The sequence below is a fragment of the Patagioenas fasciata genome, chromosome 14 (genome assembly GCF_037038585.1).
Source record: "Patagioenas fasciata isolate bPatFas1 chromosome 14, bPatFas1.hap1, whole genome shotgun sequence".
In the NCBI taxonomy this organism is placed as follows: domain Eukaryota; kingdom Metazoa; phylum Chordata; class Aves; order Columbiformes; family Columbidae; genus Patagioenas; species Patagioenas fasciata.
In genome coordinates, this window is record NC_092533.1 from 10171933 (window position 1) to 10185378 (window position 13446).

Consider the following 13446-nt stretch of genomic DNA (forward strand, 5'->3'; position numbering starts at 1 on the left):
AGGACCAGGGACATCCAAGGTTTTTGTGCAACCCATCCAAAATTCCTGACAGTACCTTTGCAGCTGGCACAGGATGAGTGCTGCTCATTCCATTTACTGTAACCATCTTATTTTTACTTTGTTTATATTGGTACAACTTAATCCAACTAATTACCATTATGAACTGCAGTGCATTAAGGCCCTGGCTATAAAGGGCTATTGTAAACATAATCCTTCTCAAAACGTCCTGTGTTCGTACCTACCAATTTTCCAAGACTCCATCTGTTTAACACACCACACTGAATGCTCTGCAGACCTTTGATGTCCATGTGCTGAAGCAAATGTGTCCAAAGCAGGTATGGCTTTGCACTGCCAGCCCTTTTGGGGCAGAAACAGTTTGTTACACATTTGTTCAGTACCAAACAGTACCAGACACTGTGGCTGGAAGTAATAGACATTCCCACAGCAAGATTAATGAAAACCTTACAAAACGTCGTCTCCGTATTACCATTGCTTTTGTTTTATCAGCAGAAGCCATTTTCCTGGAGTTTCTAACCCAATCTCAAGTGCAGTGTGGTTCAGGACAAGGCAAGCTCTGCTTCTCAACAAAGCTGAAGGATCAGCTCTGGATGTTTGTCATGGAGGATGAGGACCAGGGCCAAACATATCACTGGTCTAGCTCAGCCCAGCACCATTCCCATTAGCCAAATAAAGTTGATCCTGATGACACAAAAAACAGGTGCTTTGGCAATGCCCAAATTTTGTGATGCCCTGCTGAGCAGAAGGGAAAGAAGAAGGGCAATATCTCTGGATACATAAAAACATCCTCCAGCAGCAGCATATGCATCACCTATGGCAGCTTAGGGAAGGATTCCCATGTCAACAGGAGCCCTTTGCCTAACTGTCATCCTTTAGCGCCTGCATACACCATGTATCCCGGAGCTGTTCCATCATTAGGGAATAATGCTGTAATAAAAAACTTAAGCCACGGATCACAGCGTAATGTGTCACCGCCATACTCCTTCACAAAACATAGTGATCAAGCATCCAAATAGTCCATCCCCTACAGCAAATAACATATCCCACTCCTGTCACATAGCCAAAGGCCTGAAACATGAACTGGTGTTACTGGGGAGGTAAACAAGAGGATCGAGCCAGGATAAAAAGGTTTGTGTTTGAAAACACAACTTAGTGATTCTGATGACACTACTGAGGTCTGTGGGGCTCAGGACCATATTCATCACAGAGCCTCAGGTTTTGCTTAACGCAGGCTGGAATCAGCCTCATATCCAGCAACAGCACGGTAACATTCAGGCACACATCTAGTCCAGGAGCAAGAAACAGTTTTACTGGAAAACAGTTCAGCTCTATGCCACTTTGGTGTGGCAGTTAATTATTACCATCATTATTAATTCAAGCCCTCCACCTCTTGTTAATTCCCTGCTCTGCCTCTAAGTACAACACCATTACTTAAGCACCTAAAAAACAGCCTAATTTTCAGACGTCCTGAGAGTCTGAATGGAGTCCAGAAACATCTGAGGATCCTCAGAACTGCTGAAAATCAGGGCACTATTACTGAATCAACATTTATGTCTCTTAATAATATATCACCTTAAACAAAGAGAATAGCAGAAGTCCACAATACACTACCTGGGCTACACACTTAGGTGAAGGTGGTGTTACAGTCAAGGCATCACACTGAGTTACAGAAAATCCTGCAGAAATCACTCAGTTTCTGTGTGCCCTATTTCCACATCTGTGAAATGGGGATAACAAGACATTGTGTTGCGAGGTGCTGAGCCACTAAGAGTTATTATGGGAGCAGCAGAAGTTGCTATAAATACCTGAAGAACAAGGGCATTCGGTGTTACACTAATAGAATACAAAGGCTATAAAAGCCTTTGCACTTTGGAGATGAAGGCTTGAGATAACTACAGGAAACTGCAAAAAAACCTCCCAGACCTTCATCCACTGCTATTGGTGTTCCCCTGCAGACTGGAGCATGTTGATACGGTGGGAAGGCAGTATTTATTCTCTACAGAGATGGGGATCTAAGAGGCCTTCAGGCCAGATATTGGCTGAACTCTGCTTCCCCAATGAGGAGGTGCTAGTTTCAAAAGTAAGCAGCAGGACTTTGGAGCTCAAACTAGGCCAAGTTTGGAGAGCCCACAGACCATTTTAGCACTCTTGGCTTTCTCTTAAAGTCAGGCTACTTCAAGTCCTCTTCCCATCACCCAAATGGTATAAAAAGGCTTTAGAATAAACCTGTCCCAGCTCCAGCCCTCTTTCTCCAGCAAGAAGGTGCTTAAATCCTGCATAGCTGTGACCTCCAGTCCCTTGGACTTACAGAGACTCTCCTGCAAGATCCAGATGTAGCCAAAATAAATGCATGAACCTTAAGGAGAGGGGAGGAGAAAGACCTGGTCCTGCACAGGTGGTGCAGCAAAGCTTGTCTGGAAGCATTAACCCCTCTTGAGGTGAAAGAGGCCGCTTTTGTGGGCAGCTGCAGCTGGCGAATCTCTGTGGCACAACCCGCAGCCAGCAAGGCAGGACAAAGCAGAGTCAGACAGCAGCAGAGCTCCGCCTGGTTGTACCTTTGCTCCCGGGAGGAGCGCTTGGTCTTCAGCCTCTCCAGCTTGGGGAACCCCCAGTATTTCCCCCGAGGGGCTGCAGGTTTGCTTTCCTTGGGTACTCTTCCCAGACCCTTGGAAGGAGCCCACAGACACCTTCTCCACTTACCACAAGTGAAACATTTCTCTGGAGGAGTCTCAAGACTCCTATACATCTCTGAGGATCAAAAGGATTTTGAAGGGCTAATCCCTTTTCTCCCCCAGGGCACTCACCATCCCTGTGTAGGTTAATTTAGCAAAAAGGCAGCAAATGAACTTTGTGTAGTGTGGGGCTTTTTTTCCCCACGCTGTGCTGGTGGCTGTGATGAGAGGCAAGGAATAAAGAAGTGGGGAAAACTGTCAATAATCCCATCTCAGTGCTGTTACCATCATCTGTCCTGTATACTGTGTTGGCAGCAAAAGGGAGGTGCCTCAGGCAGAAAAATACCATGAAAAGTATTTTGCTACCCCCGACCTTGTCAAACAATATTTATTCCCGGCGAGATGTTTCATTTCTCCAATTCAGCTGTTTTCTCAACAAATGCATCTACGCCTTTCACTGGGTGATTCTGCAGGTTACAAATTGACTGAACACAAGGATTTCATGAACCGTCTGGAGCTGTAGCAGCTTTATCAAAGCTGCCATCAAATGTATTTATTGAGCCATATGTGTGAGAGAGATTAAGATGAATTGTAAGTCTCTACCCATTAACTGCAGAGTCTGTCCGACTGTCCAGCTTCTGCATGTGCCAGTCCATGGGGCTGGGAAAGTGAATATTCTCCAATATAGTGGTTAAGACGCGCTGGACAAGGTCAGTTTGAAGCTGCCCTGGTCCCATTTGCACGGGAAATGTTCAGTTGAAGGGACTGAGAACTCGGAGCCCTGGGCAGAGCTGCTTTAGACTGGTGAAAAATCAAGTGCCTCAAAGAATGGAAACAGTATAGACCATAGTTCACCTAAAATCCAGACAAACCTCTAAGTTACAATTGTCAGCGCTCAGCCTTCAGTGAAAAAAGGATGAATTTAATTATTATCTTTAGTAATATATTCACATATACATGATCAGGAAAATTTCTGGTCTCTGATGCATTAGAATCTGAATAAGCTACCTTCTCTAGCAATAGCCTTTGTAAATGAGGCTGTCAGGGTTGTTGGGAGCATGTTCTTATGTGTTACAAAGTGGGGCATTAATCTTTGACTATCCCGCTTATTTAGTTAGATTTTAAAATTATCTGATTTGTCTTCTGTATTTCAGTTATTTACAGGCAAGAGAAATACTAGTGTTGCCTACACAGTTTGTATTCACTCGAAAAAAGTAATTTATATTAACTATTTACCCTTTTTTTTAAAAAAAAAAAAAAAAAAGTACTTGGATATTGAAGACATCCTAGTAGGATTTGTATAAGTGACTCAGCCAGTCAAGTGACACTCAGGTTCCCCACCTTTAATGTTTTACACTTGATAGTTTACCTGGAACCACAGCAATATCCACTCTGGCACATACTCCAAGCCTCTTATTTGACTGTGGCCTCAGCCCTCCTGGGAACACACTCTGCCCTTTTCCACTCGCTGTCTGTCCCAGCTCATGACCGCAGGAGAAGGGACATTTGGGCAGTACAGACCCATCCTGTGCGCAGTAACGTCGGTTCTGTCATCACACCTATGCTGCATTTTTTCAGAGGCATTTTGTGCTGGAGCCATTGGAAAGATACCTTAAAGATGTCTATGTCATTCCTCTGGGCTTAATACTTATTAATTTGAGTATATTACTATATAAATTATCATTTAACTGTAAAATCGATTAATTGATGGTCAATTAGTGCTCATTAAGGTGAAGTGGTAAACTCAAAATTGATAAAAATGTGCTGTTAGATTTGCTAGAAGAGGTCATGGATGCTCATAAATCAGCAACAGTCAAGAGACGCAAGTCCTATGTGAATAAGTATATTCAGAGCCACAGCCTGGGCAAAGATCAAGATTTAAGCCAATCCCTCAAGTATTAGAATAAGATCTTTTTGGGGGAAAAATAAAAGTCTTCTGCAGCGCCTGGAGTTGGCCACAGGGTGCGGGAGCCAGCTGGACCACAACGTGGTGTGGTTTCAGACCTCATGTACTTGACAAAAGCCAATCTCAATCACATGCCTGTAGTTAGGAAAGAACCAGCTTTTAGAGATCTTGACCGCAGAGATATTTAGTTACATCAGAACTAGAAAATGACCTCAGCACAAGTCCCAGCTTTACTGCATCCTGCACTTGGGAAGAACTGAGAGCAGGAAGGATGCAGAGGATAGCTCTGCAATGGAGGAAACAAAGAGTTTGGATCTGAAAGCCTCCAGACTCCAGGGAAATTCAGGTCCAAATCTGTGCTTTCCAACTGTACATTGCACCCTTGTTTGTGGTATCTCATTTCACTTGGCACTGCTGTCACGTTTTTCAAGCAGCAGACATGGAAACGTATTGGTTTTAGTTCTGTCTAACATTCTGGGCAATGGTTCAGAAACTTGGAATTTGACCGAGATTCATGTCTGAGCTCCACTGAACACTTCAAGCACCACTGTTAGAATTTTATTACCAAAATTTCACCCAGTTCTCACCCAAACCTTACCCTTAACCAGTTGCTTACCACGACACAGTACTGTTCTCTTGTCAAGGTGTCTCTGCACCAAAAAAACATCCATTTCTACCTGTTTGCAGAAACTGCACCAGCTTATTGTCACAAACCCAGTGCAGAATCACCCACATCTGGCTATAGCTGCAGTTTTCTGGTTAAAACAGTTCTCAAAGCCTCTGTGGGGCTCAGGGGGGACTTTGAGGCCACCATGGCTGCTCCTGGCCAGCAGCAGGATGCTGTCCCCAAACTGCCCCACCTCCAAACCAGCCCTTTCTCATGCACCTTGAGTAAGGCCCCACTTGTGCAAAATCCTACAGCCATCTATTTAAGCGCGTTTTTTTAAACTTCTAGCATGTGCATCTTTCCTCTTATTTCATCAAAGACTTGATGTTCTTTTTGGTGACATAGTTTGTCAACATATGCAGTTCGTAATAGAAAAACGGTTGATCAAAGAATAGCAGGTAGCTCTTATTTACTGTGCGATAGCAAGCTAAATTGCTGCTACAGCTTTGTGTTAGCAGCTCTGCACTTAGTGCTTTTGTCAGCATTTCAGCTGCACCACGCTCTTCAACTTTGGACAGATAATTTACTAACCAGAAAAAGAGGGTTTTTCCCCCCTCTGACAGACAAGGCTCAGTGCCAGTGTTATGGTGCAGAAAGCGTTACTTAAAGCTAGTGATAACCCCAGACAAAATACTGGATTTGCACCTGATATGGGAAGATGGGGAGCCATGCACAGCTGTGTAATCACCAGAAAATGGTGCAGGTCTGCAGACGCTTGCAGGGGGCTTTGCTGCCTGTTCGGGGGTCAAAGGCAGAAGAAACAGTTGAAAATACAAAAGCAAATAGTACATAGTTGTTGAAATTTAGATTCAAATTTTGATTTGTGATAAACCTTCTGTTATTTGGATTCATCCCTACAATTATATCGCAGACTAAAGCCTTTTAACTCCCAACACTTATAGCCCTCTTTAAGAAAATATCAGACCATAGAAGACTGCTGACATTACTAACTCCATCCCACTTCCTAGAAACACCAACAGCCCTGGGTTTCAGCCTTGATTTGGGTGCCAGTGGATATGACAGCACCTTCCACATTGATAACCTGGTCACACAGTGCCTATGTTTTTAACCATTTCATTACCTACAATTATGATTCCTTTTTTCTTTTAGATAATTCATAACGCTTCAAGAGCTCAGACCTCTGGGGCCACATGGTTGCCCTGTATCAGCTGAAGTCTGAGGGCTAATCTGAACACTCTACATCTCACTTTGAACACCCCATTACCCTCCATTACCCTAAAAAGCCACGCATCACACCTCACGCTGCATTAATAGACCTAATCTATCTACTCCCCAAAAGCAGATATTTCATATATCAGTTAGAATGCAGCCCTGGACAACATAACCTCCCCAGCACAAACTGCTAGTTCTGGGGAAAAGTCGCATTTTACTGAATTCTTCAGTCCCTGCCATGAGTCATCTTACCAAATTCAATTTAAAATAAATAGATTTGAGATTTAAAAGTCTTTACGGGGACAAGGAGGCCAGAACCCAGCCCAGTAACACAGCCAGGAAAGCCCTCAGTACCTGAGCAAGGTGAGCAGAGCCACAGATCACAGCCAGGTTCAACCAAGAGCCCACATCATCGGGAGGGTCTGAGGACAAGCCACACAGTCAACAGGAGATCCAGGGAGGGTAACCCAGGTCAGACACCACCCAGGCAGGTCCATCATAATACTGGGACTCTCACAAAGACAGAAAGTGCATGGACCTGAGTCTGATCAATAAGGTCCATGCCCAGCATGGGCGTAGCTGTATCTGAGCTGGAGACCAGCAACTCCCTGTTACAGCTCAAAAAAGAACTGATGGTCTTGGCTTGAGCCTAAATGGGCTCCTGGGCAGAGGCTGTGGATGATTAATGGGAAATTAATGCCTATTAGTGCTCTCACCTGACACTGGAGCCTATTGCAGTGAAAAGATTTGCTTTCCTTAGCAGTAAAATCTATATGACAGTACCTATACCATGCTTCAGATTTACTAAAACCAGCCTGGTCATGATTAGCAATGTATTATATGACTCTGCTTCTAGTTTTCTATATGAACTGGAAATAATGCCCAGCAGTTAAGGTATCTGGGAAGGAAACACATCGTGAGATGAGGCCACCTCCTCGCTAATGGCTACATCAAAGGCAAAGCCACTTCCTTCAAAGGCAGGCAGAAGATTTTTTCTGGAGAAATCCACACCCCAACTCCTAAGCATATGTGAAAGGGAGGGTTTTGCAACTTGTGACTTAAGTGGCTTGAAACAAATCAGATGTTGAACCATATGGATTTCGGGCTTTTGGAAACTGTAAGCGTTTTTCATTGCACATAAAGGTAATGGCGAGGCAGTTGTGTGCTCCAGAGCTGCAGCCCAGGAGGTCTGAAAACAGATGGGTGGAGCCAGAGGGTGATGCCCTAAGAATACATAAGGTGATAAAATCATGAAGAGCCATTATGTGTTGCATGACAGCAGCTTCATGGACATCACATAAGGGCTGAAGGGCAAAATTTGCCCCACTGAGAGGCATGTTGTTGGCTGAGCAGCTGACTGGGAGTAATACCTGAACTCTACAGAAGACAATGAACCGATCTTGCACTTGGCTTTAGTTCAGCTGAGCAGCCCAGGCAGGTCAGAGGTCTCAGATCACACATTGTATCTCGTGCAAGTGGCCATTAGTCACTGCACAAGTCCAGATGGCCATATTTTGACTTAGAAGCCTGTATTGCTCGTATCTCTCTTTGCTTACCTCTGATTTTTGCTACTGTGCCCATCTTTGTTTCCCTCACACTGTCGCCTCAAGCCTTTTTTAAAAATAAGATGTTTGTTCGTTCTCCACAGTCCCACTCATTTTCCATTCCATCCTGCCAGGGGTCTCCATTTGATAGGTGGTGGACTCCATTAGATAGCTGTGGACTTCCAAAAAATAAGGAGAAACAATGGCTGTGTCCCCTTACCTGAGCTGGCAGCATTCAATGGAGTGGTAGCACAACCTGAAGGGAAATATAAAGGAAGGTTTGAAGGGGTAGGTGTTGCTTATCACAAACGAAACATTGATGAGCCAGCAGAATAAAACTATCAGTACCAAGAAACTTCTCAGAGAGGTAGATGGGTGTCCAGCTTTGCAGCTTTTATTCCATCTAGAATAGCAGCAAATAGTCTTTTTCACTGTAAAATAATGTTCATATTTTGACCAGAAACTACTTGTCTACTAACTGCACAGCAGAAGATGCAGCATCTCAGTGATGTGCTCCTTTCTGACCACAATGGGATGAAAATTTGCATACAAGCATGAAATATTATCACATATATGACACAATATCTTCATTTCTTTCTGTTACCTCCTTTCTCCCAGATAGACGAACGGTTAAACACGAAGGTGGTGATCCTGAGGGTGGTTCAGCAGGGACAATTGTGCTGAGCTCCGCAGGAATGTTTGTTAAATGCAAAGCGTAGGATTCACTGTGCTGCTGCAGCCCTGCTGGCAGGACTGTGCCCAGCAAGTTCACCGTGGAGAGGATGGAGCATGAGCAGCCACCTGCAACACAGTCTGATCATCCAGGTGGCAGGAACAGGCCGGGGAGAGGTGATGGGGCAAGGTTGTCCTGGCAGGAAAATGTGCTGACTCAGCACCCACCAGCTGCTGATGAGACCACCGTGATGCAAAGGCGAGGAGCAGCAGAAATCTTTGGAGAGGCTTCCCTGACTGTAGGTGTTTGGGTCAGTATTCCTACAAGGCTGAGTTGTATGGGAAAAATGAGACCTTAACACTGCTCTTCCCTCGTGAGTCTGCAATGGGAAGACATCCTATTCCTCACACCCTTCCTTGTATTTACTGATGGTAAGTGGAAGAACTTTTTTACAATGAGGGTGGTGAAACACTGGCCCAGGTTGCCCAGAGAGGTGGTGGATGCCTGATCCCTGGGGACATTCAAAGTTAGGTTGGATGAAGCTCTGAGCAACCTGATCTGGTTGAAGATGTCCCAAGGAACATTTAAGGCTCCGGAGTCTCTCACAGCATTGTCCATCACCTGGCACCAACAACCACCCAAAGCTGAGCACTATTTCCAAACCAGAAGAAATGGAGGAAACAGTATCATGCTGTAAATCCAGCACGAAGAACCTCCTCTGACCATTGCATTGATCTTTGGAAGATTCTTCTGTCACAACAAAAGGCATCAACCATCTGACCTTCCTGACTCCACAGCAGACTCAGAGTTGACTGTATCTGATGGGCAAGCAGCCCATTCTCCTTGTTACTTCACTTCATTATTAGTAAGACTTTTCTCCCAAGTTTTTCAGCCTTTCTCAAGGTTGCTGTGGGTCAGCTACACTGTAATGTCCTTAATTAATTTTTGTTTTTACTTCTGACATTGGCAAGTCTGAATTGAAAGTTTTTGGATTTTTTTTGTTGTTGTTGTTGTTATTGGTTTAGTTTTGTTTGTTTTGCAGTACCAGTTTCATTTACAGAAAACAGCTCCTGAACCAACCTTGTCCATGGGAGTCAGAACTGCCTTGGTAATATCACCCAAAGAGCCATGTGGGTTTCTGGCTGTGCTGTGGGGCTTATGAAGCCACAGAGATGGGCAGCAGTGGCCAGGCAGCATTTTGCATTGCTCTGTAGCTGTGCCTGCTAGAATCACCTGTGGGATAAACCAAGATAAGAGTTCCCAGGCAGGGCTATCTGCCTTACTGGCTAAGACTTGTATCAAGTGTTGATGCTGCCGGAATTCAGTCTGAATTTGCTTCTCCCTGGCCATTTGTAATTTCTTCCAAGGCTCATGAAGAAGATATCTTTGAGCTAGCAGTGCTGATTCTGGGATGCATCAGGGATTTCACCATACCAGGAACTCACCTATAAGTCTGCTTTACACAGCTGGAGCAATGGAAATAGCCTTAATTGAGGCTATAAACTAGCTCATGATGACATTTTCTGCCAGTTCTGTGCATCACAGAGGATATGCATGCACTGAAAAGTCCTAAATTATTTCTCAGCTGGAACATAAAATCAATCTATTTAAATAAGTTATTTAAGAGTAAAAGGTTCATTGAAAACTGCCTTCTGCTTTCAATGGTGTGTATAGATATATCCTGCACAAAGTTTCTTCCCATGGGTTTTGTTTGAGATGCTTCTGTACCAAGGTTGAGAGCGGCCAGTTCCTCTCGCTGCATCATTTTCTAGAGGCTTATGTCAGCAGCAGGTTTCAGTCAGGCTAAAGATCAAAGGCTTTGATCTCCATTCATCTTGACTTAAATAAAAGGACGCCACATCTGGAGAATTTATCTAATTCTGCAAGCTATAAATATGTATGGTTTTGGTACTATGTAATTAATCAAAAGCCTGAAACAGAATACACATGCTAACCTGCAAGGATGTTGGGTTGCAAACTATAGGAACTGATGAAATATCTTCTGATGCATATTTCTGTGTATAAGTAAACCACTTGGTGGCTTAGCAGTTTATCTTTGTTTAAACTGAACCCAGTACCAAGGACATAAGCCTTCAAGAGTTTTAAAGGATTAATTCAGTTATTTCTAAGCAAATACGAGTTTTCTCCATGTGAACAACTCAGAGCCTTTCCTTGCAGGATTTTTAATCAGTCCACTCTGACAGGTGTCTCAGTATAAAACTTGGATCTAGGTCTGGGTTTAAGTCCTGATTTTTTCACTCTCAAAATCAGGATCAGCCTATGTGTCTGGACCCCATCTCTGATTTTTCCCATTTTCTCTAAATCAGCCATAAACAGCACCAAGTTTAATCTAAACAGGGAGCACTTTTAAAATATGTAATCAGGCTCCAGTGGTGACTACCTACTTTAGTCTACTAAACGCAACTGATTTGTGCGCAGAAATGCCGAGACAATCGGAACTCCTGATTAGCTGAATACACCACTCGTGTGGTTATTTTTAAGCTTGTGTACTTTTGCTGCAGGTTTTTCAAGACTATGTCATAGCTTTATTCGAAGGTTGTACCTAAAAGCCAGTGGTGTATATCCAGCTGTTGAAACAGCTGAAGCTTGTGTTTGCAGTTAATGGCTAAAGTCTATGCTGGGAAATGGATGGGTTGGGATGGTTTAGAACCAGTTCCAAAGGTTCTGTAGACTGGAAAAATGAGTAATGAGGATCTCCGGGAAGTTACTTCAAACCCAAACAAGCCAGCATCGTGCTCTGCACCTGCCGCTGCTGCTGCTGGCTCTTGCCAGGCACCTTTGCTAACGAATGTCCTCGTGGTCTTCACCTGCCAGACTCGAGACCCAAGGCCAGAAAAAATGAAGCTCAGAAAAAGATTCTTCTTTGTGGTCATCACTGTCAATAGATTCTCTCTTTTAAAACTCTTTTCCTACAAGTAGGGGAGGAAATAACTGTAATGAAAGGCAAATATTGAGGAGCAGACCAGAACAAACTCTCTGTTTCCAAGCAACACAGACACTGATCATGACTATTATGATTTCACCTTTTAAAGGATCTCCTGTCTATGGCTAATTTTACATAATGGGCTTTATTAATATTAATTAAATCTCACAACTGGTGTGTGATGTAGCTAAGACATGCAGTTTCAAGGTAAAACCCAGAAAACTTACACAGATGCGAAAGGCATGAAGATTGTAATGCAGTCAGAAGAAGTAATCCTCTCTCCTGATTCCTCAGTCTTTGGGACCAAACCTAAACCTGCCTCCCCTTCAGCAGCTTGCATGGCTGCTGCTGCTCCCAGTTTCCCAAGGAATTTAAAAGTCTCTTATACATTTGATTTTCTCATAGTGTCTGTCAGCCAGTACCAACAGCCACACAAATTTGAGCGGTATCTCCAAACCAGAAAAAACAGTATTGTGCCATAAATCCAGCATGAAGAATAACGTCTGGTAGACATTCCCATTGTGCTTTAAAGCTTCTCCATGATTTCTACAGCAATTCCAGAGCAAGACTGACTAGACTAATTTACAAAGCAAACCACTTTTCCTCCTCTCTTCAGAAGACACTCAAGAAAGGTTTGCTTCACTGCTTTTGTCCCTGCCATGTACTTGCTACGGGCTGGGAACAGATCCTTTTCCTCTCGTGTATCTCCTGACACATCCAGAAGCAGAAGGTGTTTCTCAAGAGGAGAAAAACAACCAACCAACCAACCAAAACCAAAAACCAAACAAAGAAAAAAAAAAAAAACCCACAAAACAAACATAGATGCTATAAGCCTCTTGGGAAAAATCTCTCTTACTTTGCTATATTTAAAGCAGGATACTTGCAGACCTCTAATTCGTATTCTGTTGACTCAGTATTTTTCCTGTCTGTTCACACTGATCACTGGGTAATGGAAATTTGATTACCGATGGTTTGCACCACAAGAAAATAAATCTAATGCTTTTAAATGGTATGCTTACACTGAGTCTGTCCATACCACTTTTTTCATTATCTGGCTTAGAGTAATTAATTATTATTAAGCCTTGTGTGCTGAGTTTGGGCAACCACTTTGAGCAGAAGAGAATTCTGGATGGTGAAAGGCACATTTCAAACCTGGTCTCTAGGGTTTATTTCACCAGATTTTTGCATGCTTGATTGATCAAGTCTGCAGTATAAAAACCCGGGGGCAACACAGAAAGTTTAGCTTTACACTGGTTTTGAAAAACTAAATCTAATACTCTAGAACTTACCCCCAGGGTTGCAAAGAAAATAGTACTGTATTTGTATTGTATGTTTAATAATTAGTAATGAGCGGCAACTGTAGAATCATCCCAGCAGTAGTGGTTAAATATCCTGTACAAGTGAAAGTAAACATAATGAAAAGACTGCAGCAATACAGGTACCTCCCTAAATATACTTCCTTTACAGGCCAGAGTCACCAGACCGAAGACAAAAAGCCCCGTAAGGTGGCCAAAAATAAAGAAAACTGGTCCATGTGCATGCATGCGCTGGTCACACAACCACCATTCTCCAGCCCAGGTGTGTAAATCCCCTCTGTAGACACCAGAGGGTAAAGGAAAACCATTTGCTGAATATAACACAAAATCCAGCTTTTACAGATACCTCTGTATTGGTCTCTTATTGATGTGTCACGGGCCCGACATTGGGCATCATCACAGCTGCGCTTTGCTTCCCTGGCCCCTGCATGTGGAAGAAAAGGTTGATTTGGTGTTTAATTCATGCCTGCAGGAGATTTCCCATTTACTCAAGGTCACTTTGCTGTTTCATGGGAGTCCAAATGCTACTGATA